This window comes from Ambystoma mexicanum, chromosome 1p (genome assembly GCF_040938575.1).
Source record: "Ambystoma mexicanum isolate Mex_15411 chromosome 1p, UKY_AmexF1_1, whole genome shotgun sequence".
NCBI classification, from domain to species: domain Eukaryota; kingdom Metazoa; phylum Chordata; class Amphibia; order Caudata; family Ambystomatidae; genus Ambystoma; species Ambystoma mexicanum.
The window spans coordinates 468,271,677-468,295,807 of NC_090921.1; positions in this window are offsets into that span (position 1 = coordinate 468,271,677).

The following is a 24,131-nucleotide window of genomic DNA, read 5'->3' on the forward strand; positions in this document are numbered from 1 at the left end:
TACGGAGTGGGGGAGACTCATGAGCCCTGAGGGACCCCGCATGTGATGGGGGTCAGCGGAGGCTGAGGTGGAAAAGACACGCATGAATCTGTTGCTCAGGAACGACTCAATCCAGCCGATGGCTTCTTGTGAGAAGTGTGCAGCCGAGTCCAAGTGGTTGCATAGAATTTTGTGATCTACTAGATCAAATGCTACAGAGAGGTCTAGAAGAAGCAATAAGGCAGTTTTCCCATTGTCTCTCAAAGTATCGATTTGAGCCTTGAGATCGATGAGACCAGTTTCTGTCCCATGTTGGGGTCTAAATCCTGATTGCTGGATTCCCAGGAGATGGTTTTGTTCGAGGTATTTTTGTATTTGTTGATAGGCTGTCTTATCTAATATTTTGAGCAAGAAGGGGACAGGGGTCATGGGTCTGTAGTTGGTGGGAATAGAAAGGTCTAAGGAAGGTTCTTTGAGAAGAGGGAGGACCCAGGATTCTTTGAGGTTGTTGGGGATGGTACCTGAAGAGAGGGAGGCGTTAATGAGTTTGGTAATAAATTGTGAGAGGTCTCTTGCCGCATCTTTGATGATTTGTGAGGGGCAAGGGTCGCCCTGGCAATTTGACGGTTTAAGGCTGAGGATGATTTTTTCCACTTCTAACGTATTGACTTTGGAGAAGCTAAAACCGGTGGGAGGGTTGGGTATAGGGTTCTGGTGTATGGGGCGTGGGGGAGTGTTAGTGGCTTTAGTGGAGTTAGTTAGGGATTCTTTCTTGTTATTGATTTTGATTTGAAGGCCTGCGACTTTATTGGATAGGGCATTTTGGACTCTCGTGCACCATTGTTTATCTTTCACACAGGAGTCTGGGACTAGAGCAGGTGTTTCCAACTCTTTGATAATAGTATACAGTTCTTTAGTACTTGACTTGGCTTGTGATATTCTCTGGTTATAAGATTCTTGTTCAGCGATAATGATTTCTTTTTTGTATGTGGAGGCTATTTTGTTGAGGATCAATTTGTTATTGTCTGTAGGTGATTGTCCCCAGGCAAGTTCCTTTGTGCGTTTCTCTAATCTGAGAGCTTTTATGTGGATAGAGAACCAGGTGTTCAGATGTTTTTTTGGTTTGCATTTTCTCAGTTTTAGCGGTGCAATGGAGTCTATGGCTGAGTGCATGATTTCGTTGTAGCTTTCAACAAGGTGGTGAGGGTTGGAGGTAGCTGAGAGTTGGTTCAGAGTCGGGAGAATGATGGGGATAAGATTTCCCACTGTGATGTTTTTCTTGCTTCTCATGGGGATAGCTGTGGCTAGTAAGTTGTTAGTGATGGGGCTTGAGGCTTCAAGGGTGAAGGTGAGGAGGTGGTGGTCAGACCATGGTTGAGGGGTGTTAGCGGTGATGGAGGCCACACAGTTATGGTCTGCTACCCAGTCAAGGGTTCTCCCTTTGTTGTGGGTGGGGGTGGACACTCGTTGGATGAGGGACTTTGGGGTCTTTGAGGCCAAGGTTGAAATCTCATAAGAGGAGGCTCTTGGAGGTATTTTTTAGGTTGTTGGTGAGGATGGTAGTGAGGTCTTCCTCGAATGAGCCTAAGGGTCCAGGAGGTGTGTAAAATAGGTGGATAGTGATGGTTTGGGAATTAGCAGTGGGAAGCTTAGCTGTGATTCACATAATGGGAGGTAGTTTGTGGTGTCAAGTTCAATGTTGAGGTGTGTTTTGGCAATTATGGCGAGGCCTCCGCCTCTGAAATCTGTTCTGTCTGCTCGGATGATAGTATAGTCATCGGGGATGGCAAGCGAGAGAGCTGGGCCAGCTGCTGCATGGAGCCAGGACTCAGTGATAGCCAAGGAATCTAGTTCTTCTGCTAGAATGAGGTCTGCTATGTCTGTGGCATGTGCAACTACAGATCTTGCATTGATTAAGGCGCTTCTTGTGGGCGGTGTGAGAGTATTGGTGCAGGTGGGTATGGTAGTAGAGTTGTGAACCTTAAGCTTGGTCGTAGTATTAGTTCGGCTATGCTTGGTTATGTCCATAGGACGGATGGTGGGAGTGACCGTATGCGTAGGTAGGGTCCGGTTAGTCAGTTTAGACTGGCTGGAATCCCTGGCTCTAGGCTCATATAGTTTGGGTAGTCTGGCTCGTAATTTGGCATTTCTAGCAGAGAGGCTACATGGCGTAGAATAGTGCTGGATGGAAAAGAGGTGCCTTTGGAGGCAGGGCTAGAGGTAGGGCTAGGAGAGCTAGATAGGTGGATGAGGTGAAGGATTACTCTCAGCAGTGCTGAGTAGGTGCCTGGTAGGTACATTCTGTTAGTGTAGGTAATGTACAGTAGTCAAATTGCAGGGCAGGTGACTGCTAGGTGCATTTTAGATGACCGGAGTGGTATTCAAAGCAAGGCAGTTAGGTTCGAGATAGAGTTATCAGAGGTAACAGTCAGATAGAATGGCCGGTAGCTAGTAGGTTCATTCGGTGACAAATTTGGGGCAATTTTAGCAGCAAAGGTTTACCTAAATACAACAGTCATAATCTAGGCATGTAACGACATTTATGTCAGCAAGGTCTATCGGGATTCGAAATTCAGTGTGTGGGCTAAAAACACAGTGTGCAGGCATGTAACAACAAACATGGTAGCAGGGTTTGTCAAGATTCGAAGTCGCAACCTGGGCTAAAATACAGTGTGCAGACATGTAGGGGCAATTCTGGCAGCAAGGTCTATCAAAGTGGTCTATGTGGACAAGCCTGAATGGTTACATTAACGTTTGGTCTGGGGGTAGTAGTTGTAGAACCTCACTTCAGTTGTCTGGTGTGTGCTAGGTAATAATTTGCTGGTCATATATGGGCAACACAGTGAGTGGGGCATAGCGCCTAAATACAGATCTAACAGGTACGGGCAGGCAGGTTAGAGGCAAGGTCACATGTGGTCGCATCTGTGACATAAGACATCGGCTGGGCAAGATACACGTATAATGCCTAGACTAGCGTGTACTAGGAGGCAGGTGTGTAGTAGTGATGACATCAGGCATTTAGTTATAGCAATGAGTGAAGGACAAATGCACAATCTAATAAGCCGGCAAAGTGGAGAGTTCTTACATGGCTCAGAGCTCGTAGCCGAAGTCCGGTACAGTTTGCAGCATGACGAAGCGAACGTGTAAGGCTCCTGGCCCCGGGCTCCAAACGACTCCAGACAGGCTCACGACAGGACTGTGTGCCTTAGTTTCATGCCTTTGTTTATGCCGGCTTCGCCTTCCGGCGAATGGGTATTGGCTACTTGAGCTGCAGAACGCCCAATCAGCTGTTGGGGCGGGCTGCTGGCAGGCAGTGCGGCATCCAAATCACATTAAAATGATGGTGGCGGCCATCTTGGAATGGATGGAACCCTCGTGGTTCTCTGTGGCGGCGAGCAGGGACGGATGCTTTTCTTAAGTAGCTGCTTTAATTCAGAATTCCTGTGGACAACGTAGCTATTATGCTACTTGTGCAGGCACTTTTCTCTTTTTTTCTTCAGGAGCGCTCGAAGCGCGGATCGTGCCCGAAAAAGGGCATGTGGATGGTGATGACCCTGGGGCTTATCTGTAGTGCAGGCAGGTGTAGGTGGTGCTGCTCCTGCAGCATGGTGCGGTCTCCGGGTCCTCTGGTGTGCTTCTGGTATGGAGGCAGGCTTGGACAGGACTGTGTGCCTTAGTTTCGTGCCTTTGTTTATGCCGGCTTCGCCTTCCGGCGAATGGGTATTGGCTACTTGAGCTGCATAACGCCCAATCAGCTGTTGGGGCGGGCTGCTGGCAGGCAGTGCGGCATCCAAATCACATTAAAATGATGGTGGCGGCCATCTTGGAATGGATGGAACCCTCGTGGTTCTCTGTGGCAGCGAGCAGGGACGGATGCTTTTCTTAAGTAGCTGCTTTAATTCAGAATTCCTGTGGACAACGTAGCTATTATGCTACTTGTGCAGGCACTTTTCTCTTTTTTTCTTCAGGAGCGCTCGAAGCGCGGATCGTGCCCGAAAAAGGGCATGTTGATGGTGATGACCCTGGGGCTTATCTGTAGTGCAGGCAGGTGTAGGTGGTGCTGCTCCTGCAGCAGGGTGCGGTCTCCGGGTCCGCTGGTGTGCTTCTGGTATGGAGGCAGGCTTGGACAGGACTGTGTGCCTTAGTTTCGTGCCTTTGTTTATGCCGGCTTCGCCTTCCGGCGAATGGGTATTGGCCGGCGAATGGGTATTGGCTACTTGAGCTGCAGAACGCCCAATCAGCTGTTGGGGCGGGCTGCTGGCAGGCAGTGCGGCATCCAAATCACATTAAAATGATGGTGGCGGCCATCTTGGAATGGATGGAACCCTCGTGGTTCTCTGTGGCGGCGAGCAGGGACGGATGCTTTTCTTATGTAGCTGCTTTAATTCAGAATTCCTGTGGACAACGTAGCTATTATGCTACTTGTGCAGGCACTTTTCTCTTTTTTTCTTCAGGAGCACTCGAAGCGCGGATCGTGCCCGAAAAAGGGCATGTGGATGGTGATGACCCTGGGGCTTACCTGTAGTGCAGGCAGGTGTAGGTGGTACTGCTCCTGCAGCATGGTGCGGTCTCCGGGTCCGCTGGTGTGCTTCTGGTATGGAGGCAGGCTTGGACAGGACTGTGTGCCTTAGTTTCGTGCCTTTGTTTATGCCGGCTTCGCCTTCCGGCGAATGGGTACTGGCTACTTGAGCTGCAGAACGCCCAATCAGCTGTTGGGGCGGGCTGCTGGCAGGCAGTGTGGCATCCAAATCACATTAAAATGATGGTGGCGGCCATCTTGGAATGGATGGAACCCTCGTGGTTCTCTGTGGCGGGAGCAGCATTAGTCACATGGCATTAATGGCCCGATATAGTAATTTTTAACATTTTCCTATTCCCATGTCATACCAGTCCATTCCATCGATGTCGTTGGTGGAGTGCATATGGTGAGCCATTTATCACCTTCTCGGCTGGAAGACACGTCAGGCTGAGACCACACCCGGCCAACCTTACGTCTCATGCATCTGGCGCATGAATGGGGTGATGCCCAAATAGCTTCATGTGCTGATAAGAGCAATGTGTTTAGCAGTGACACCGGAGGAATCAGCTTGTAATTTCAGAATAATAGATCACCTTCTTCTGAGATTTTAGGGGTATTTTTGCAGTAGGCTTGTAGCCTTTCTGTGAGATTTCTTGCCGATGGCCAATCTTGTCTAGTGTACGTCTTGATGAGTTGTATGATTGCAGACAGTCTGACACCTCTTTCTCCACTCTTGCGCTGAAATCCAAGTGAACATGTCTTCTGCTGCTTCATGAATGGTTACGACGAGACAATCGACATTCCATTCGATGTTGCACATGTCGGGGGGAAGCAAACGGCAAAGACAATTGGCTTCTTTTTTTACCATCTGGGCACATACGCATTCTCAAAAAATGAGCTTCTAGTCTGGCCATGTGAGGTTTGATTTTTCATTTCATTTTGATTTTAATAGCTTTTATAGCTTTTATTCAACATCAGTCACAAAGCTGTTACAGAATAAAACATACATACATTTAAAAAAGAATTAAAACATATTATCAACCATGAAATACATTTCTTAAAATTACACTAAATATAGCAAAAGTATCAAAATGCCTCAATTTTCCTGCCTTCTAATAACGGTGAATTTCATAATATACAGATATAGAATGTAAATATATGCCACGTTTTGACTATCTATTTCTATGGTGACAGGCACTGTAAATAAAAGATGAAGATGGGTTATATTTTTAGAAAAAAAACGCAGCCTGGAGCAGGATTCTAACATTACGTTTTTAAAAAACACATAAGAATAAAAATGCTGTTCTGCTCCCTTTTCTCCACAGAAAGAAAAGCATTTCAGAGATTGTTGGCCTCTTGGAGTGCAATACTGTAGCAAACGGTAAAATATCCAGTTTACATTTTACAAAAAGGGTAGGAGAATAATCTGGGTACATTTAATCAATGTATACCTCAAAACCTAAACGGGACCTCTGCAGAATACAACTCTGCCAGACAACTGCTCATAGAGTTTACAAGTTCTCGCTGTTGCTTATTTCTTTCATTCATAGATTTATGTTGAACGGACTCTCATGAATTGTTGGAATCCCAATAGCGGTTGCTAATCTTCTCACCTATTTTATCCAAGGGATCTACTTCACTCCTGCGTACTCTATTACATCTAACAGTCGTTCTCTGTATTTTGCTAGGTAGGGCAAAACCCAAAGTCAATACACGATGAACCCACTCTAGATGTACTAGAGCATTTGAAGCACTAGAAACCTGTTCAAAAACAATTCTCCACTTGACCAAAACTTACCAAGGTCCCCAGTGCTTCAAGTTTCAGCGCCATATTGCCACCTTTTCTGTACAACAGAATCATTTCAGAATTTTCCCACGATTGCATACGTGTAAGCGGACTATTGGATTCTATAATTTTACAAGGAAGGGTGCCAAGATATCTATTTCACTTTTAAAGAGCTTGACAGGTAACCCATCTGGTCCCCGGCGTTCCCCGTGTTCTGTGAGATTATGGCTTCTCTAAATTCTTCAACAGAAACATTATATGTTCAATATGTTATGGCGTCAATGTCACTATCTCATGAGAAGAGTAAATTCATCTTGGAAGGCAAAGGAGTATGATTCCAGCCGTCTATGGTTATGTCAGGAACGCGGATTGCCATTGTGCTCAGGGAATGAGACCACACCGGGTGGCTTCAGGGTCATAGGTGGAAGCGTCACCTCTTGAGGGAAACCAATATGTGGACCAGAGCGGAGGCAGAACATAGTCTGTGGAACAGCAGGGTTTGGGTTTGGTGGGTGCTGGTGAAGAAGGTTCAGCAGATGCAAAAAAAATGTCCATGTGGAGCCTTCGTCCCCACTCAGGACCACACCGTAAAATAAGACAAAGGGAAAATTATTGATGAGAACAGCATTTATTCTAACATGCGCAATAAGCTACGAGAAATGCATGTAACCGGTCTGGAGCACTACTCACTACATATCTTCGTTTCCTCATCTCATTCCCCCATACTCTCATGCTCAGTGTGTCATGTGAGGGCAGGCGTATGCTGGCATGCAGTACGTGGGAGGTGAGGGAAGGACATTACAATAGTGCATGAGACAGATGCTGTTGTTCTTGGGCGTCCTGTTTGAGCTGTATCGCCCAGTCTCTATTTCCAGCTCGTGGTCGCTCAGTCTGTATTTGGCAAGTGTTTCCCTGTGCTTTTACCACTGGTAAGTACTCAACAATGTTAAAGTGTTGCCCCAGTGATCTGCAGCATTCTAGCTTGTTGTTTTTCTCTAGGGCTGCTTTCCAGTACATTGCTTATTGCTTCTTAAGGGCCTTTTGTAAGTCCCTTGCCAATTCTCATCCTGTCTTTGGTTTCCTATGCGGGGAGTCTGCAGGACGATTCTGTTCAAAGGGCTTGTTTCAAGGGCTTTACTGTTTTGTCTTGTAGTGCTTAGTATTTGGCAGTACTGGGGTTACCGTTCGTGGTATGGCACCAGAATTTAAATGTGCGCTTTTGGATGTTGCACATCAGGAAAATCCCTCTAGGTCTGTTCTGCATCAATAATTTGGAAGGTTGTTATGCTCATAGAGAACCCACTTTCACAACTGGGGGAGCAGGATTTCTGTGGGAGCTTTGTCTCATGAGCCATTCACTTTAAAGGGGAAGTTCACTCAAAATTGTTATTGTTTACAGATTTTGCCCATAGTTAAAAATGTATGTTAACATTTTTTTTAAAGCTCCTATGAAAAATAATCTGCAAAATGTTCCTCCTAGTCCTGCTTTGCAATGACTTGGAGGCATCTATTTTTCATACAGAAACAGTTACCCCTGTTTCTTTTAATTCTCTGCTCTCGCGGCAGTAATCAAGCAGGAGCCCCCTATTGGGAGCTTAACCTTGTTGCTGCCGGAAAGCAGAGAATTACATAACACATTCACAGTCCTATGCATGGCAATCTTAATGCAGCAAACAAACCCTTTTCGAACATGGAAAATGCTTGTTTTCTGTATTAGGATGTCATTCATTTCATTTATTTGCATTTGTATAGCGCTCTTGCAGCCCACAAGGCATCGAGGCGCTGTTACAAGAAGATGATGGATTTATGATTTATATACAGGTGACCAGAGGTCTCATGGTTACACAGATACAGGCAGAGATGCAAGAAATGTCTTATACAGATTCATAGTGATGCGAGATGCGAGATGCAATTTATACAAAGAGCCTGGTTTTGATAGCTTTGCGGAAGGCTTGGTGTGACTCGATCAATCTTAAGTGAGGTGGCAGTGCGTTCCAGTGCGTGGCACCTTTTCGCGTTTTGGGTGTGACAATCGTGTTGGCGTATTCATAGGACTGCGAGGCAGACACGCCCTGTTTATTTAGCAGGGTGTGTTTGACACACTCTTTTAAAAGATCTTCTGTGGTCCAGTGGTTAAGAGTTATCCCTTTCAACTGTGTGGCCTGGGTTCTAACTCCTGGCTCTATTCTTTTGGGATGCTTCAAAGTATGTTTAAAAAAAACAATATTTGAAGCACTAGAAAAAAAAAAGGGAGGAACTCCAACCCAGGCCGTGTGACTGAAGGAGCAAACCCTTCATCACTGGACCACTGGAGTCCCTGCTAATAACAAGTGCTCATTGCCATGTTATACAACACGACAATGAGCAAGTGCGATTGGTATTTCACAGCTAAGGAAATAGACTAAGGAAGAGCATGGCAAACACACCCTGTTAAATAAACATGATGTGTTTGCCTTGTTCACACGTTCACAGGACAGGCATTCTTATGAATGCCATCCTTAATAAACTGAACAAACGCTTTTCAGATTTTTCTGAAAAGTGTTTGTTGTATTAGGATTGGCATTTATATAGCTCCCAGTAGGGTGCGCCTGCTTGATTATTGCCGCAAGAGCAAAGAATTCAAATTACTCCTAAAAGTGTTTCTGCTCACAAAATGGATGCCTCCAAGAAAGAACTTGGAGCCACATTTTGTAGCATATTTTCATAGGAACTTAAAAAAATATATGTCAACATCTATTTTTAAATTATGGCCAATATTTTGAAACAACAAAATTGAGTGTGCTTCCACTTTAAAACAAGTGTTTTTCCCACACTTCACTACCATACATTTTTTAGCATAAGCAATCATTTAAATGTATTTCTATTGTTCTTTGCCTTATTCTGAAGTACAATAATGGTCTTTTTTAAGCTCAACTTCAGGGTCCAGGTCTTACAACAATCTTTGATGTTGTTCAGATTGTATTGGAGTCCTTCTTTTGTGGGTGATAGCATGCCCAGATCAACTGCATATATCAGGCATTTTATTTCTGAGCCGTTGAGTCTCAGACCTGGGGCCTAGGATTTCTCTAGCAAAGGGTTTTACAAAGCCTACACAGGCGCTCCTCCCTGGGGATTCCCCTCCAGGCACCTGTGTTTGCCAGAACAGGGAGGACCTCAAGCCTTAGATATAAAACAAAGCGTGTAAATGATGTATATCAGAGGTTAGTCATATACTTGCACGGATGTTCTGAAAAATCACCCTGATGAGAGTAACTAACATATTTCCGGCTAGCGGCCCAGTGAACTAAAGATTGTATTAGATGATACTCTCTGGTTTTCTCCACATATCAACAACAGACTCCATGTTTTTGAACCAAACACTGCGCAAGCACCTCCATTATTAATAGCTATATGAGGTTTCTTATTTGTTGTAAGAGTTCCCCACAGTTCCCAGGAAGAATTGCTGTTGATAGCAGACTCTATCTGCACCAGTTTGCATGTCTTGTTCTTTATTGCTGATTTATATTCCCTGAGTGTGCAGAAGTATTTGGAGTCTGGCTCACAGTTTGTCTGGTCCTTGGTTTAAGGCTAGACAGGTGCCCATGTTTTTGTTTTTGTCATTTATTGTCCTTTCCAAACCATGCATCTGGTTAGTCATTGTGCCTCACATCTTTTGTGGATTTTGGAACCTAAGGGAGTCTGTCGGTAGAAAGGTTATGTGGGTGGCAGAGCAATCGCTTGAAGGACGGGTGTGGGTCTTTGTCCCTTTCTTGGCCTTTCTGGAGTTATTATGTGGATGGAGGGACAGAGTTCTAAAGGGTTGTGCCTGGGCGTTTGGGCACAAAGAGCTGGTACATGTGGGTGGCAAGCCCCTACCATTTTTAGAGAAGGCACTCTGACCCCCTTAGGTCAGCCGAGCAAGGTGATCCATTGAAGTGTAAGCCTGTGGAGCTGTGCACATCAGCAGGGTTGCATTCTGGGATGCACTTAATTAGCATATTTTCATTACTGGGCTTAAACTGCATTTGTTATCTGCATCGAAAGCTAAAATACCACACGGCCCAAAATGTGCTACTTAATATTTATCTGCATACAAGAAAGCAAGAGCTAAATAAACATAAGTTTGAAAAGCGGTCTATTTCTTTTCCATGATGACTGCTTTTTTGCTCCGATACAACATATTGGTTATGTTGATCTGCCGATTTAAAGGAACAGGAGAGCATACAGAGATCTCAGGTTATCCCTTGTCAGGTGCAGGCTGTCCAGCCAGTTTTGGTTGTTAAGGACACGGCACTTTGCATTCTGGCGTTGACAGGCTGTGCCCTAAGGGTCTACCACCGCCCCCTCTGTTCGGCTCCCTCTTTCTGTCTCATGCTTACCCTTTAACTGCCCATTGTCGTTCCGTGTGTAAAATAATCATCCAGTCCTGACATTTAGGCTCACACCTGATTGAAAACTGGTACTTACAGGCTTGAATTTATAAATCTGTAGAGGAATGCGAAATGGCATGCACTAAAATGGTCCCAACCTGTAGGCCATGACTCATGAAGTCTCTTTTAGAATATTTTTAAGAAACAAGAGTATGAATAAAGTATTTAGGAGGGAACAGTGGGAATTGATGTATCTGCATTAGCAGGTTTACAATATTCTTACGTACCGGATGCTTTGCATGCAGCTTACTGTTGTGCAGCGGAAGAGAACACATTTACCTCTCTGCCTTACGTTGGTTCATCCCATGTCAAATACATGGGTATGATGTAACAGGGTTATAGTTCATTCTGTCGTTAACAACGCAAATCATATGTACTATAAGAGCTTGATTTTGAGCTGGTCCGCGGGCAAACACAAAAGAAAACAGTCTATTTAAAATAATAGCTCTCCTTTAGTTAATGGGGACCCTTACCGCAGGCCCACATGTATAGTGCAGGCACGCCTGTCGAGAAACCCTAGCTACACCACTGCACTGTGGTACTTGTAGCCCTACATTTACAAAGGGAAAATAACACAATAGGTGCATTATAGGAATTCAAAATGATATGAGCTAAAAACCAGGATGTGCAGAACATCAAACATAGACTCTGTCTCTGGATAAAGCACATATAAATGATCAAGGAATGCTGTAAATTGAGATAACTGAGCAATAGTTTGTCAGCATTTGTGTGTTTATTGGGCTTTGGCATTTCTCACATTTAGCAGTTACTTTGCATATAGATTGCTACTGTGTGGCTGATGAGAAACACGTAACAATGACAATTAAGTGTATTTATCCATGTGAGCCCCATTACTGAACCGGGATGCCTTACCTTGCATTGGGTTCACAACATTTGATGTTGCTTCCTGTAGTGTTGCATATTCTGTATTCTAATAAGTAACCCCTATTTAAGTCGAGCCCAAAAGAGCCATAGCTATCTGACATAGCTTTTGAAGATACATATAAGAGAAAGGCCCTGGCTCCAGTCAGCCTCTCTGTAATGCAGAACAAGTGCTACCTGGTAAAAGTTTTGTTGTAGCAACATTTTGTCGGAGCAAGTGGAGCAAAGTTGGAGCAAGATTTGTCAGTGAGCATGTTTGTTTACCTGATGCTTGGTATGTTGATGTGCCTTTCACTTTTGTGCTGCATAACGGTGGCATTGTTATTATTTGTTTTGTTTTTTAAAGCATGCATCTACAATAGGACAAAGAAAACTGCATTTGTGGCACCAGACCTATTGGCTTTGCCAGTGCTAATTGAGTTTGAAATGTTCACCTCCAAAAGTTTTACTCGTAAGGCGGTAGAAATCCTGTGAGTAGGAACATGCATGATGGAGTGGCTGTGACGTTACTTATGTATTTAAATGGAGGAGTGGGGAAAAAGAGGATGCTATGTTGCTATCACTCACCAATTAGTGAAAAGGGTAAGTGCTTTGACAAAGTCAATCCATGGAAGTGTGAATCTGTGCCAGAGACCTCCAGTGAAGAGAATGGGAGTATCGCATTTGTACTACCATAGACACAGTATAACCCAGTTTCCAAAATGCTACCAATCTGTCCAGTGAGGTAATCCCTGTAATGGATCCTGAGAAATGTGTTGCACACCTACCCAAGTTCAGCTACCCCATGTGGTCAGCAAGACATTACAAAACCTGAATGTTACCAACTTCCTGATTTGGCGGAGCTGCAGGATGGTATCCTTGCTTCTAGTTATGCAACATAAGCGGATCTCTGAGCAAGCGCATCACAGGTTTGGACCGGACACTGCGGTAAGAGGATAATGTCCGAAAGGCCGGCCATCCATTTTATTGTGAAAATGTTTTCTTTAGGCCAAAGCGGGACAGTTTGATGAGTTACTGCACTGTGTGGACCAATGTTACTGACCAAATGCCCTATTTGTAGCACATTTTATAAAAAAGGCCCCGTCAAGTGGTATGAAAGTCATGAAAAGTAACAAATTGCCATTTGTGAGTTTGAGCGACTCATTAGGGGTGCCCATTCCGATTTTATATCCTAGTCTGACCATGGCATGCACAATAACTGTGTTGCCAGAAAACAATTGCAAGATAGCAACTGAGCATATAATAAACTTGATCCACATCACCACGCAGAACGGGCAAAGATGCAGGAGCAGCTGAAGAACAGTGGTCCGACATAACCAAATTAAGCACGGTCCTAGGGTCATAAGGAAAATTGGTTGAAAGCAATTGAGCCAGGGCAGTTCTTGGAGGCATGACAAACAGACTCTATAGGCCTTAGGTACCCACAGAAAGGTTTGGGTATTGACAGGTGTGGGGTGTATTCGAAGGCCCCAAACAGAAGTCCCTTTCAAATGTCCAGCAGGCTTATAAACACTGAAACGGAATGGCCTTTGTTTGTTTTTTTCAAGTAAAATTGAAGAGCCATGTGGAGAGGGGGCCTACCTGTCATTACCAAAGGAAAAGAAGCATTTTAATTTACAAAAGAAGGAGGAATCAAAAATCCCTTTCACATGGAAAACAGGATTTTTAAGCAGTGACACAAAAACGGCTTTCACATGGGAAAATGTATCACTGTAAACAGAAAAATGTCAGGGTTGACAAAAGGCAAGGTATATTATGTTTCACATACAAAACACCAGTGGCATTTGAAAAGCCACTTTGTTTTCATGGAAAAATGTCAGCCCAAGACAAACCCTTTTGCTGGCTGTTCGGCACCCTTCACAAGCAAATCTCCCACTCACAGTCTGGATGTCACATCTCCCATCTAATTACCAACTGCAATAAAGTGTCCTGTGAAAGGTGTCGAAAATTCAGTGTTCTCCAGACCTGCTGGCTCTGAAGGCATTGACATCAGGAGAAGTTGCCCTTGGCTGGAACATGAATAATATTTCTGAAAATGGGCACAACGACTTCAAGGAGCAAGCTTCCAACACAAAGAGACTGATAAAAAAAACTCTAGGTACAGGCTGACCCAGAGAAAACAAATAGCCGGAAGGCAGGCGAATGGCCATTTGTCCCACATGAAGATTTGCAATTAATTTAAAAGGACTATTATCATTTAGGCCTTTTTCTCAGCAACCGTAAGGCATATTTGTATCATGTATGTACCATTTTGTAGATAATTTCCAAGCGTTTTGGAGATATCAAATTCCTCCACCTGCGATTCAGGGAATTGTAATGGCCAGTTAAACAAGGTTCCTGGCTGATCTGAACATGCTCCAAATGTGAGAAATGGTGAGCGGGTGGAGAATAAAATTAGGGATATGGGTAATAACGTACATATTCATAACTGTTATGTTTTTTATGGAAACGGCAGAAAGGTGCCACATGGCCATGCTACATTATATGGACCTAGTGGTCGGCTTATCTAATTCCCCATGATTAGCTGAATCAGAAAATATGTATATTATGTCAGTTACTAGTCAAATTATGAATTTGTGATACATAACTAGTTTTTGCCAAAAATGTGAAAGGAGAAGAAATGGCAATTACAAATGGGAATTGCCATATTGTCACAATCACTGGCCCTACCAATACTGGCCTTGCCCCTTGCACCTACCCTAATGTAGTAGCAGGCACATATACACACTGCCCGGGGTTTCCAAGGCACCACTGGGGTTCTTGGACCAGGTTGAGAAAGAATAAAAAGAGTTGGGCCCAAGCTTGGCATGTCTGGCGCCACGTTTCTTATTCATGAGGTGACTATGCCCTGCCACTTCTTATTCCTCCAACATGGAGGCAGAATAAACCAAGCAGCACTTAAAATGCTGCAGGACTGCCTTTTGGTGTGGCTGGCTCTGCCTTTTGGGTGCGGTTGGGCATGCTTAGTCATTGGGTGGTGCTGGGTGTTGTTAAGCTCACCTGACTCCCACGGAGGCGCTGGCCTGGTTCGCGCTGCTGTGACCTCTTCTAAGGTGATGCGCAGAGTTCGGAAGACGGACTGGACCGGGTCCCCAAATCTGGCTTGTCTGGCTCGCAGAAGTATCCTTCTGTAGGTGAAAATAGGGGATTAACTGTCTGCGGGGTAATGCAATCGGCCTCCCACTTTCCCCTCTCACCCTCCTTGAAACCCTTCTGTGATTTCTCGTAGCGTCTCACCTTAGGGTCTGGAAGGACGAGCTCTCCACCCTGCTTCTGATGCAGGGGCGCGTTGGTATCCAGTTACTTCACTGGATTTTCGGATTGGTGAGAACCAAACTTGCTTGGCTTCCAGGTAAGTTTTTTGATAAGAGGTTCCCCTTGTGTCCATGCATTAATGTACTAATGCTAGTGACTTTTTCCCCATAGGGGCCGGGGTACGGAATGCCAGGGAACAGGCACCGACCCGAGATGAGAGGTGAAATCCTTGTAGAAATCAGGTAAGTCTTTAATGAGCGTTTTTTGGTAATGTCTTTTCATTCGCTCATTAACGATGATGTCTCTTTTTCCCCTTAGGGGCCGGGGTCCGGAAATGCCAGGATGCGGCGCAGACCCGAAATGAAGAGGGAATGAATTAACAGGTAAGTCTTAACATGGAGATTTAGCTTTCCTTATTCCCTTCTCTCTCTCACCTTTTGTTCTGGTGTTTTTCTCCCTAGGCGCTGGGGCGTGACTGCGAATCCGGATGATCGCTGCTGAACATGGAGGCGCCCTGTAAAGGTGAGTGGAATGCGGCGCTGCAGCGATCGACGCGATGAGCTTTTAAATTAAAGTCTTCCTTTTCAGGATTGTCGGCGAGATGTCTCCGGGATGTGGATTTAGCAGGTAAGGACTTTTCCTTCTTCTGTTCTCTTCTTCTCTTCCTTTGCAGGTGATCCAGGATGCTGGCAGGTGCGGCAGAAGTCAGGATGCAGAAGCAGACACGATGAGCGTCCAGCTGCTAGATGCAGAACAACGCGAAGCACGTGTGGCTGTTCGGGTGGGGTTTAAATAGCCTTGGAAGAAATTCCAGGTATGTATCCTTCCCCGACCACGCCCGGATGGTAAATTAGTCCCACAGGTAAAGTAGTTCCTTTCAGGCCTCAAGGAGGCCGGGATCCTGCAGCATGGTCTGCATCAGGTAAGTGCACCCAAGCATTCCCATAATGACCCTGGCACCTATGGCGCCAGGACTGATGTCTTTTATGAGCCTGGCGCCATAGGCGCCAGGACACTATCCAAAGGGCCCCTATATGGGGTTGCTGGGTCCTTCCTTGGAGACTGGATGTCCGCTTTCGGGGACACCGGGCTTGAACCGGCTCCCCGGGAGCGGGCATCATGACAGCACTCCCCCCCAAGGCCCCTCCCAAGGTTGTTCCCTCCGGGGGTTTTGATTTGTCTGGGAAGAGTCGGGGGAATTTCCTGACTAATCGAGGTGCATGCACATGGTCGCTGGGTTCCCACGACCTCTCCTGAGGTCCGTACCCCTTCCAATCAATTAGGTAGAAGCTAAACATTTTGAGTCTAAAATGTTCTTCACTTCTAATTCGGGGTCCCCATCTATTAGAATAGGTTCTGGAGCTTTGAGTAGTCGGGTTCCGGGTACCACTGGTTTCAGAAGTGACACATGAAAAACAGGGTGAATTTGCATACCAGCTGGTAAATCAAGTTTAACAGCCACTGGGTTAATTATTGCCGTAATAGAATAAGGTCCTAGATATTTTGGGTTAAAAGTTCGAGACCCTTTGAGTGGTAAATGTCTGGTAGCTAACCACACTTGATCCCCAATCTGATACGGAGGTGCTTCACTCCGATGTAGATCAGCATTCTCCTTGTATTTTCTCTTGGCTTGTTGTAAATGCGTAGTTGCCTCTTTGAAGGCTTGGATAATTGCAGAATGCAGATGTTCTACTGCAGGCATGCCGAGGTTCTGAGGTGAGTCAAGGTTTGAGGTTCGAGGGTGATGCCCAAACAAAGTATAAAAAGGACTGTGGCCAGTTCCAGAGTGTACCGAATTATTATATGCGTATTCGGCTATCCAAAGAATGTCTTTCCAGTTGCTTTCAGATTGCTGTAACATACACCGTAAGTACTGTTCAAGGGTCTGACTTGTCCTCTCGGTCTGACCATCGGTCTGAGGGTGGTGACTGGTCGATAATCTTACGTCGATCTGCGCCATTTGACAACATTTGCGCCAGAAGTGGGAAATTAATTGGCTTCCCCGGTCAGAGATTAGTATAGATGGGAATCCATGTAGCCGAACAATATTTTCGAGGAATTCTTTGGCTAGGACAGAAGCTGAAGGTAAACCTTTCAAAGGAATAAAGTGTGCCATTTTGGAAAACAAATCCACAATTACCAGAATAGTATTGTACCCCGAACAAGGAGGCAGGTCCATAATAAAATCCATTGATAGGGTGTGCCAGGGTGCTGGCGGTATGTCTAGAGGTTGAAGGAGACCGGCTGGTCTTTTCTTTTGACTTTTATTTTGGGCGCAAACACCACAGGACATCACAAAAGATTTAACATCTTTTCGCCAAGAGGGCCACCAAAATTGTCGTTTCACCTTTTCCTCTGTCTTGGCAATACCGGGGAGTCCCTCTATTAATGTATCATGATAACCGGAAATAACTAGTTTGTGTAATTCCTTATGTGGCAGGAATAAGCGTCCTTGGAAATAAGGTAAACCATTATCTATGGTAAAGTCTGATCCCTTTTGTATCCATTCCTGTCAGGTTGTAGGGTCCAGGAGTTGCTTCACTCTGGCTTGAATGTCTTCAAACGTCTGTAACGAAGTCATGCCTAGAATCCTCTGTTCCGGAATTATTGGTACTGGTTCTGAGTTTGTATCAGATTCTCCCATTCCAATTCGGGATAAGGCGTCTGCTTTGCTATTCTTGCAGCCAGGTCGATAGTTAATCACGAAATCAAATTCAGTGAAAAACAAAGCCCATCGGAGCTGCCGTGATGACTGAGCCTTGGCGGTTTTCAAATACTGTAAATTCCGGTGATCAGTGATCACTGTGATGGTATGTCGAGCGCCAAGCAGATAATGCCGCCAGGCTTTAAAAGCAGACTTAATGGCTAACAGTTCTTTGTCCGTGATTGCATAATTAACCTCGGGTGCCGAGAATTTTCTGGACCAAAATGCTACGGGATGCTGTTGGTTGGTTTCGGGATCTCTTTGGGACAGGACAGCTCCCATGGCTAGGCTGGATGCGTCAGTCTCGACGACATAAGGGAGATCTGGACGCGGGTGTTTCAATATAGGTGCGGAGGTAAACTTAGCTTTTAAATCCTGAAAGGCCTGCTCGGCTTCTTCAGACCATTCAAAACGTTTCTTTTTCCTCAAGAGTGCAGTAATGGGTTGTACCACGCATGAAAATTCCGGGATAAACCTGCGATAGAAATTGGCAAAGCCGAGCATGCTTTGAACCCCTTTTACAGAGCTGCCATTTGAGGATGGCATCCACTTTTCTTGAGTCCATTCGGACTCCTTTGGGTGTCAGGATGAAACCTAGAAACTCGACTTTTGTGGTATGGAAAACACATTTCTCCAATTTAGCAAATAGTTTGTGTTGGTGCAGTTTTTCAAGTACTGCCCTGACGTGTTTTCTGTGATCAGATTCCGAAGAGGAGTACACCAGAATGTCATCGATATATACTACAACACAAACATCGATGAGTTCCCGAAGGACATCATTCATGAAGTATTGGAAGGCAGCCGGCGCGTTACACAATCCGAAAGGCATCACCTGGTACTCGAATAATCCGTATTTAGTACGGAAGGCAGTTTTCCATTCGTCGCCTTCTTTAACTCGTACCAGATGATAAGCCCCCTGGAGATCTAACTTGGTGTATATGCAAGCGTCCTTCACCTGGTCAAGGAGTTCAGGGATCAGAGGCAGAGGATAACGGTTTTTAACCGTTATCTGGTTCAATGCGCGGTAATCAATACAAGTTCTAAGGTCGCCTTCTTTTTTGGGCACGAAGAACAAAGCCGAGGATGCCGGGGACTTTGACGGGCGAATAAAACCATTAGCTAGGTATTGATCCAAATATTGTCTCAAATGCAGATTCTCAGGTTCGGTAAGGGCATAAATCCTGCTACAAGGGGGTTGTGCACCGGGCACCAGATCGATTTGGCAATCGTACGATCTGTGAGGAGGTAACGTGTTGGCCTGTTCCTTTTGGAAGACGTCCTGAAAGTCTTGGTATTCCGGAGGTAGTTGCATGGAGGCAGAGGTTACAGATGCTAGATTAATCTTCAGGTTTTCTGGGTAGCAGGTTTGTGTACAATCCGGGAAGGTTATTCTCTTAGCTCGCCAATCAATTCGAGGATAATGTGTCTCTAACCAATGGATTCCAAGAATAACCTGAAACTGTGGAGCCTTGATTACATCAAACACAACACCCTCCCGATGGCCGTCGGGACCAATAAGAGTCACCTCAGTAGTGGAATGTGTTACCGGTCCAGAGGCAATTTCAGTTCCATCGACTGTGGTGATGACATCTTTGCTGGTTTTAGGACGGAGAGGGAGGTTAATCCTAGAGACCAATTCACGATCCACATAGTTTCCAATAGCCCCACTATCGATGTATGCCTTTATTGCATGCAACCGCTTAGGCTGTTCTGGATCTACGAGAACCATTGGCACAATGAAATGCGAGGTCTGAGAGTTAGTTTCAAGCTCGGCAAGCGGACCCCTACACTTGTCGGGCGGAGTCGTTTCCCGAAACAGAGTCTTCATGGTTTTTATCAGCGGCTCCTACCGCCTTTCAGGGCGGTTTTGCCGGGCAATCTCGTAGAAAGTGTCCAGAATTCTCACAATAAAGACATAATTTTAACTGCCGCCTCCTTTCACGTTCCTTTTGAGTTAAGGGTCCTTTAACCCCTCCAATTTGCATAGGCTCAGAGACATCAACTCCCTTGGGATTAGCATGGGTCTTGACCAACACCAGGGTCTCAAACTTGGACCGATCTGCTTTTCTGTTTTGAAGTCTGTGATCCAATTGGACCACTAAGTCTATATACTCTGTGCATTCTTGGGGCGGATTTACAACTTGGGCCAAGACATCTTTAAGTTCTCCGCGAAGGCCTCGATAAAACAACGTGACTCTTTTATCCTCTGGCCATCCCGTTTCCACAATTAGTCTATTAAAGGTTGCAATATAGGATAGGAGGTCCTGATTGCCCTGTCGCAGGGATAGAAGTTCGTCATCCAGAGCCTGCCCCTGAGAGTGTCGAGCAAATAACCTTTCCATGCTTGCTTGAAACCTTTCAAAATCACGGAGAATCGGGTCATCTTGAGTAACCAGTGGAACTGACCAATCGGCAGCGCAGCCGCTGAGATATGACAATACAAAGGCTACCTTGGTCTGATCATTAGGGAAGGCCCCAGGTCTGCATAGGAAGTGCAAACGACACTGATTCATGAATACGGCGAATCGTTTGGGGTCCCCAGCAAAGCGTTCGGGTGGGGCCAGCGGCATGTTTCCAGGTAGATTAATCTGCACAGGGTTACTGGAAACCACAGGAGCGGGGTTCCCTCCGGAACCGGGTAGAGGAGTTTGCCCAGCTTGACCTTGCAAAAGCTGTCTGGCCAGGTCATCAGTTCTTTCCTTTGATATTATTAATTCCCTCCTGAGGGCATTAGTCTCTTGACGAGCGGCATTTACTTCGGCCCGTAATTCCCCCAGTAATTGGGCCAACTGATCAGTCTCAGAACTTTCCATAGCGCCTGGGTGGGAATTTTACATCAAACACAACACCCTCCCGATGGCCGTCGGGACCAATAAGAGTCACCTCAGTAGTGGAATGTGTTACTGGTCCAGAGGCAATTTCAGTTCCATCGACTGTGGTGATGACATCTTTGCTGGTTTTAGGACGGAGAGGGAGGTTAATCCTAGAGACCAATTCACGATCCACATAGTTTCCAATAGCCCCACTATCGATGTATGCCTTTATTGCATGCAACCGCTTAGGCTGTTCTGGATCTACGAGAACCATTGGCACAATGAAATGCGATGTCTGAGAGTTAGTTTTCAAGCTCGGCAAGCGGACCCCTACACTTGTCGGGCGGAGTCGTTTCCCGAAACAGAGTCTTCATGGTTTTTATCAGCGGCTCCTACCGCCTTTCAGGGCGGTTTTGCCGGGCAATCTCGTAGAAAGTGTCCAGAATTCCCACAATAAAGACATAATTTTAACTGCCGCCTCCTTTCACGTTCCTTTTGAGTTAAGGGTCCTTTAACCCCTCCAATTTACATAGGCTCAGAGACATCAACTCCCTTGGGATTAGCATGGGTCTTGACCAACACCCGGGTCTCAAACTTGGACCGATCTGCTTTTCTGTTTTGAAGTCTGTGATCCAATTGGACCACTAAGTCTATATACTCTGTGCATTCTTGGGGCGGATTTACAACTTGGGCCAAGACATCTTTAAGTTCTCCGCGAAGGCCTCGATAAAACAACGTGACTCTTTTATCCTCTGGCCATCCCGTTTCCACAATTAGTCTATTAAAGGTTGCAATATAGGATAGGAGGTCCTGATTGCCCTGTCGCAGGGATAGAAGTTCGTCATCCAGAGCCTGCCCCTGAGAGTGTCGAGCAAATAACCTTTCCATGCTTGCTTGAAACCTTTGAAAATCACGGAGAATCGGGTCATCTTGAGTAACCAGTGGAACTGACCAATCGGCAGCGCAGCCGCTGAGATATGACAATACAAAGGCTACCTTGGTCTGATCATTAGGGAAGGCCCCAGGTCTGCATAGGAAGTGCAAACGACACTGATTCATGAATACGGCGAATCGTTTGGGGTCCCCAGCAAAGCGTTCGGGTGGGGCCAGCGGCATGTTTCCAGGTAGATTAATCTGCACAGGGTTACTGGAAACCACTTGAGCGGGGTTCCCTCCGGAACCGGGTAGAGGAGTTTGCCCAGCTTGACCTTGCAAAAGCTATCTGGCCAGGTCATCAGTTCTTTCCTTTGATATTATTAATTCCCTCCTGAGGGCATTAGTCTCTTGACGAGCGGCATGTACTTCGGCCCGTAATTCCCCCAGTAATTGGGCCAACTGATCAGTCTCAGAACTTTCCATAGCGCCTGGGTGGGAATTTGTAGGAAGGCTTCGCGTTCTGTTACGCTCACCTGACTCCCACGGAGGCGCTGGCCTGGTTCGCGCTGCTGTGACCTTTTCTAAGGTGATGCGCAGGGTTCGGAAGACGGACTGGACCGGCCCCCAAATCTGGCTTGTCTTGCTCGCAGAAGTATCCTTCTGTAGGCGGAAATAGGGGATTAACTGTCTGCGGGGTAATGCAATCGGCCTCCCACTTTCCCCTCTCACCCTTCTTGAAACCCTTCTGTGATTTCTCGTAGCGTCTCACCTTAGGGTCTGGAAGGACGAGCTCTCCATCCTGCTTCTGATGCAGGGGCGCGTTGGTATCCAGTTACTTCACTGGATTTTCGGATTGGTGAGAACCAAACTTGCTTGGCTTCCAGGTAAGTTTTTTGATAAGAGGTTCCCCTTGTGTCCATGCATTAATGTACTAATGCTAGTGTCTTTTTCCCCATAGGGGCCGGGGTACGGAATGCCGGGGAACAGGCACCGACCCGAGATGAGAGGTGAAATCCTTGTAGAAATCAGGTAAGTCTTTAATGAGCCTTTTTTGGTAATGTCTTTTCATTCGCTCATTACCGCTGATGTCTGTTTTTCCCCTTAAAGGTCGGGGTCCGGAAATGCCAGGATGCGACGCGGACCCGAAATGAAGAGGGAATGAATCAACAGGTAAGTCTTAACATGGAGATTTAGCTTTCCTTATTCCCTTCTCTCTCTCACCTTTTGTTCTGGTGTTTTTCTCCCTAGGCGCTGGGGCGTGACTGCGAATCCGCATGATCGCTGCTGAACATGGAGACGCCCTGTAAAGGTGAGTGGAATGCGGCGCTGCAGCGATCGACGCGATGAGCTTTTAAATTAAAGTCTTCCTTTTCAGGATTGTCGGCGAGATGTCTCCGGGATGTGGATTTAGCAGGTAAGGACTTTTCCTTCTTCTGTTCTCTTCTTCTCTTCCTTTGCAGGTGATCCAGGATGCTGGCAGGCGTGGCAGAAGTCAGGATGCAGGAGCAGACAAGGTGAGCGTCCAGCTGCTAGATGCAGAACAACGCGAAGCACGTGTGGCTGTTCGGGTGGGGTTTAAATAGCCTTGGAAGAAGTTCCAGGTATGTATCCTTCCTCCAATCAGGTATGTATCCTTCCCCGACCACGCCCGGATGGTAAATTAGTCCCACAGGTAAAGTAGTTCCTTTCAGGCCTCAAGGAGGCCGGGATCCTGCAGCATGGTCTGCATCAGGTAAGTGCACCCAAGCATTCCCATAATGAGCCTGGCGGCAATGGCGCCAGGACTGATGTCTTTTATGAGCCTGGCGCCACAGGCGCCAGGACACTGTCCAAAGGGCCCCTATATGGGGTTGCTGGGTCCTTCTTTGGGGACTGGATGTCCGCTTTCGGGGACGCCGGGCTTGAACCGGCTCCCTGGGAGCGGGCATCATGACATGTGTGGTTGGCTATTTAAGCCACATCCAGGCAAGGGTTCCCTGCTTCACGTCATTCTGCCACTGCAGTGTGACACTTACTGGCATTGCTCCTGCTCTCCAGGCCTGAAAGAAGAAAGAAACAGCTGTTAGACAGAGCTCCGCTCTACGGACCTGATCTCTGGTCCTCGGCAGCTCTCACCTGGTTATCCTTGTGCAAATTCTTGGCAGCATCGCTTCTTGGCATCTCGGCTTTTCGACTCCTCCATCGCCGCTCCTGCTGGAAAGAGAAAAGAAACAAGACGACAGTTAGTAAGTGGAATTACTGCACAAGGTAGCAGCATTATGAACAGTAGTAACATTGCGCATACCATTAAGGCAGCAATTGAAGAAGGTGAAAGCAGCATTGTGCTTGGGGAAAAGTGGTGCTTCAGAAAGCACCAGCATAGCGCCTTCAACACCGGCAGCTGCTAGACGAACCACAACAGAGCACCACGCATCAGAGGGGCAGCGCTCTGCATCAACACACTCTACAGAGCGCCAAGCATAGAAGGAACAGGGCACAGCCAGGACGCTGTTTGCCCCGAAGCAAAACTGCTCAGAACTCTTACACGGCAAACGGACACAAGTGCCTACAACGCCGTGCGCACAGTCAAACTGAACTTTAAAACCACCCTTTAAAAGACAATTATCTATGCCGCAAGGTGAAAGGGGACTGATCCATGCCACAGCAGGCCTGAGCTGGATATAGACCACCACAGTCAGTGACGTAACTGACTCTACACCTATTGCACCCCTGCTCAAGAAATAGCAGGATAGAGAGCTTCTCTTCCCAATAAATCAGGTGAGCGGTGACCACGAAAGGTGGGAACCAAGGGTGGAGGGAGGAGCCCTATCCACCACTTCCATTAACACAGTATTGTGTATCCCATTTAGGATCATGCCCAGGGGTTCAGTTCCACCGCAGGGTCCTCACACAGACGCCACACGGAAGC